Source organism: Triticum urartu, chromosome 3A (assembly GCF_056163025.1).
Source record: "Triticum urartu cultivar PI428250 chromosome 3A, HENAU_Tu73, whole genome shotgun sequence".
NCBI classification, from domain to species: domain Eukaryota; kingdom Viridiplantae; phylum Streptophyta; class Magnoliopsida; order Poales; family Poaceae; genus Triticum; species Triticum urartu.
Window position 1 is genome coordinate 121,725,424 of NC_141875.1, and position 5,447 is coordinate 121,730,870.

Sequence of the window (5,447 nt, forward strand, 5' to 3'; positions counted from 1 at the left end):
GCCAATTTTCGCTTAATCTGTAGTCCCTGTTTCGAGTTGCAAATGTTAGCAACTGAACCAGTATCAAATACCCAGGCACTACTGTGAGCATTAGTAAGGTACACATCACTAACATGTATATCACATATACCTTTGTTCACCTTGCCATCCTTCTTATCCGCAAATACTTGGGGCAGTTCCGCTTCTAGTGACCAGTCCCTTTGTAGTAGAAGCACTCAGTCTCAGGCTTAGGTCCATACTTGGGCTTCTTCACTTGAGCAGCAACTTGCTTGCCGTTCTTCTTGAAGTTCCCCTTCTTCCCTTTACCCTTTTTCTTGAAACTGGTGGTCATGTTGACCATCAACACTTGATGCTCCTTCTTGATTTCTACCTCCACAGCCTTTAGCATTGCGAAGAGCTCGGGAATCGTCTTATCCATCCCTTGCATATTATAGTTCATCACGAAGCTCTTGTAGCTTGGTGGCAATGATTGAAGAACTCTGTCAATGACACTATCATCAGGAAGATTAACTCCCAGTTGAGTCAAGTGGTTGTGGTACCCAGACATTCTGAGTATATGTTCACTGTCAGAACTATTCTCCTCCATCTTGCAGCTGTAGAACTTATTGGAGACTTCATATCTCTCAATCCGGGCATATCTCTCAACTTATTGGAGACTTCATATCTCTCAATCCGGGCATATCTCTCATCCCGCTGCATGACGTTCAAAACGTCGTTGAAGTCTCGGTTCTAAGCCGTAAAGCATGGCACACTGAACTATTGAGTAGTCATCAGCTTTGCTCTGCCAGGTGTTCATAACATCTGGCATTGCTTCTGCAGCGGGTTTGTCACCTAGCGGTGCTTCCAGGACGTAATTCTGCTGTGCAACAATGAGGATAATCCTCAAGTTACGGACCCAGTCTGTGTTGTTGCACTACACCACAACACTGATGCAACAACATGTAAACTGCCGTGAGAAAACACTTTAAGCGACACTCTATCTGCCGGGACAGTATTTCTCCCGGCAGGTAGAACTGCCACGAGAACGGCTGCCGGGGATTACTTGTCCCGGCAGATAAAATATTCCCGGCAGTCCATCTGCCCTAGTGCATTTATTTGCCGGCAGTTTCTTTTCTCCCGGCAGATTCGGCAAGACACGTGGAACATCAATTATTGGCAGTCAAACTGTCGGCAGAAGAGTTTTGACCCGGAAGTTGTTTTGCCAGTATGCAAATTTCACTACCTAATTGGTCTAGGCATCCCCTATGTAATATCCATTTAATATGTTCAACCAATCAGGACGTATCACACGTACAATTTATACATATTTCAATCAAAGTCACATATATGTCTCATCCATACACTTCATTCAAAATAACTTCAGGCCTCATCCAGAACCTTAAAACATCATTGGATGAACATAATTAACAACCATAATATATATATGTTTTAAAATGTGCCACACAACCAACAAAATGAAATAGTGCAACAAGTGGGGAAGTACATGTTTCTGGGTGTGCCACACAACCAAAATGAGCACAGTGGCTTAACAACCAGCAAAAGGAGTGGAGCAAGTGTCCAGGTTTCACAAACTAAACAAGCATATTACATAATCACTCCACCAACTGTTGTAGGTATTCCAAATCTTCAGGAGTTTGAAAATCTTCCAAACCTTCATCGACTTGTGTACCTTTGGGAAACCTGCAATAGATAGGATACTCAATAGGGAGCTCTTGTTTCAGAATTTAAATTAACATTCAATTTGATATGCTATAGTTTAACTCAAGTTAAATTTACAAAGACCTGGAGAGTAGTCATTTTTTGCATCTCAAGGAGTAATATGACACATGTACAAAAGAATACACCATAGTACAAAGTGGCAACTTTTTGAGAAACAAAACTATGCGCCTATGCCTCGTCTAGTATACAGGCAGTGGTGGAGCGTGACAAGCTATCAAGGGGGGGGATTTTTAAATTGGCAGAATGTCGAAAGTTTTATCACTCCAACCTCCAAGAGATTTTGCATGGAGTAACCTAACAACGAAACGTAGCTTTGAGAAGGTTGTGCACCCTGGATAAAGCTCCTCCCTATCATCAGCTATGAATTGTCGGAAAGCATCTTCATCTTTCTTCTTTTTCTTCTCTAGAAAAGGGTCGACGCCCTCAGGCTCAGCATCCTGGTGACTTGGATCCTCCCCACTACTATCACTAAAATCCCCATTTTGATGTGCTATATCTTGAATCATTTCAAGCATCTCATCATAGTCATCTAGGTCAATCTCCTCTTGAAAATTATCAGGTTGAACCTCATCATGGTCACTCTCGGATGCAAGAGGTGATGATGCCTCCCCATGATATATCCATCTTTTGTACCCACTAATAAACCCATCGCATAACAAGTGCTCATAGACAACACTAGCTTCAAATCAACAACAGTTCAAGGAAATTCTACAAGGACATAGTATAGTGTTCCCTCTTGCTGAATGAGGAAAAGCAAAATCTATGAATTTCTCTACCCCGTCTATATATGCTTGCGTATTTCTAGCTTTATCCATCCAACTCTTGTCCATTCTTGACCAGTTTCACTAAAATTGCCTAACATGTGAAAGAAAGTTTACTTCTATTAATGAAAAAAATCTAGTAACAAATTGCATATCATCAATATCTAGTACATGCGACAAGAAATACAATACGAAGAAGAAATGTCATCACACAACAGAATATAATTAACCAAAACATGTAATTTCAGAAAATACAAAAAACAAAATAGCAGCAAGAATGTCATATATGTCATAAAAGCATAGCACCTGTTCTGTCCACATGTCCTATTTCGCAAAGCACAAACAAATATGGTACTACTTTGGGGCATCAACTAAACAAACAGACTTAAATAACTAGCTTTATTTCATCTCAAATTAAATGAACTCCAAAGCTCAATGAAACAACTTAGTCAGGTGTCAACGAATCTAATTAAGCTATGCACTTGTTAATCACCAATGGTCCCTGTTCTTTGTTCTGAAGGGCTAATAACAGTAGCAGTTTTTGTTCGTAGACAAGCAAAAAGTTCAGTAATAACATTCAACTTGCAGCAACAGTGTTCTGAAGGGCTACAAATGAACTCCAAAACATCAGTAATAACTTGTTCGTTCAGTAATAACAGTAGCAGTGTTCTGAAGGGCTACAAATGAACTCCAAAACTAGCTTTCTTTCATCCCAAATTAAATGAATCTATTTTTTTGTTGTTATTACACCAAAGCAATTAAAAATTGATGTTTTGTTCTAACTGACGGAATAGTTCAGTGCTGCACATTCAGAACAAAAGAAGGCACACAAATTGCTACCAAACCTCACCTGTCCAATGAAGTACAGGAGGCAGCGATGTCCAGGGAAAGGATGTTCAGCAGGCAAATCTGCTCGCTGGAGAGGAGGGCCAACACGTGGTCTGCTGGTTTGGGGGCTTGTGGAGGAGGCGGACCTGTCACTTGATGCTTGGTGAAGCCTACTCGGGGAGGAAGTGCACGAGCGTAGTACGTACTTGCTGCGACGAAGCCCTTCCACGGAGGATGGTGTCCGCCGGTGGTGTGGCTTGGCGATGACGATGGTGGCCGACGGGGTGCTCGGAGGTGCCGCTCTGGAGTGGGGTGACCACGGCAGCAGGATGCAGTGGATCTTGGGGCGGCGGAGGGGCGGAGTGTCTGCCACTCATGATGGGGGGGGGCGACGGTGGTAGCGGTTTGCTGGTTGGAGGGCCTCCGCCGGTGGTGGATAGTTGGGGGCGGCGGCTTGCGGTCCAGTGGAGGGCGGATTGGCGTGCGCGGCGGCAGAGGAGCTGCGGTGGTGAGGGGCTACGCCAGCGGTGGGGGAAGGGGAGCTACGCTGGCGCGCGGTGGTCGAGCGCAGAGGCGGCTGCGCGGTGCACGAACTAGCTAGGTTTCGGGGCGGCGGCGGCGGGGGATCTGCTGGATGCAGGGGATTTGGGGGTGGCGTGTTGTGGATCTGGTCGTGGGAGGGCCGGCGCTAGTATTTCTCAATGGGCGAAAATATTCGTCAAGCTGCGCGCTTTTTTTCCTCTCTGGCACGCGCTTATTAGGGCCGTTTTCCCGTTTCGCGCCAAAGACGGTCTCCGGCATGGGCCGACAGATTATGGGCCGAGATTTTGTTCTCCCGGCAGATTTTTTGTTGTAAAGTGTACCGGCAGTGCAGATGCCATTGTTATTAAAGTTCTCCCGGCAGTTTTACCGCCCTAACACGTTTCTAGCGGCAGTAACACATGTCCCGGCAGTTAGTTTGCCCTTAAATTGGTTTTTCTCCCAGCAGTTAACTGCCCCCAATCTAGTGTTGTGGTGTAGTGTTGCTACCATCACGTTTCAACTTAGCTTTCTATAGGAGCACATTAGAATTCAACGGAACAACAACACGGGCCATCTATCTACAACAACATAGACATGCAAAACACTATCAGGTACTAAGTTCATGATAAATTAAAGTTCAATTAATCAAATTACTTAAGAACTCCCACTTAGATAGACATCTCTCTAATCATCTAAGTGATCACGTGATCCATATCAACTAAACCATGTTCGATCATCATGTGAGATGGAGTAGTTTTCAATGGTGAACATCACTATGTTGATCATATCTACTATATGATTCACACTCGACCTTTCGGTCTCCAGTGTTCCGAGGCCATATCTGGATATGCTAGGCTCGTCAAATTTAACCCGAGTATTCCACGTGTGCAAAACTGGCTTGCACCCGTTGTATGTGAACGTAGAGCTTATCACACCCGATCATCACGTGGTGTTTCAGCACGACGAACTGTAGCAATGGTGCATACTCAGGGAGAACACTTATACCTTGAAATTTAGTGAGAGATCATCTTATAATGCTACCGCCGAACTAAGCAAAATAAGATGCATAAAGGATAAACATCACATGCAATCAATATAAGTGATATGATATGGCCATCATCATCTTGTGCCTTTGATCTCCATCTCCAAAGCATCATCATGATCACCATCGTCACTGGCATGACACCTTAATCTCCATCGAAGCATCGTCGTCCTCTCGCCAACCATTGCCTCTACGACTATCGCTACCACTTAGTGATAAAGTAAAGCAATTACATGGCGATTGCATTTCATACAATAAAGCGACAACCATATGGCTCCTGCCAGTTGCTGATAACTGTGTTACAAAACATCATCATCTCATATAATAAAATTTAGCATCATGTCTTGACCATATCACATCACAAAATTCCCTGCAAAAACAAGTTAGACGTCCTCTACTTTGTTGTTGCAAGTTTTACGTGGCTGCTACGGGCTGAGCAAGAACCGTTCTTACCTACGCATCAAAAACCACAAGGCGGTATAGTGATTGCTTTTTGATCTTCAGAAAGAAACCTGTTCATTGAATCCGATTCAACTAAAGCTGGAGAAACAGACACCCACTGGCCACCTGTGTGC

The 5,447-nt window shown here is 44.0% G+C and overlaps 1 long non-coding RNA gene across 1 annotated transcript; it reads right to left on the bottom strand.

Moving 5' to 3' along the window:
* Positions 1-1,394: 1,394 nt before the first annotated feature.
* Positions 1,395-4,033, bottom strand: LOC125543222 (uncharacterized). The gene is made up of 2 exons (XR_007298349.2): positions 3,331-4,033; positions 1,395-1,680 (listed from the first exon to the last, which is right to left on the bottom strand). It is a non-coding gene; the product is annotated as an uncharacterized LOC125543222 (long non-coding RNA).
* Between the last annotated feature and the right edge of the window lie 1,414 nt (positions 4,034-5,447).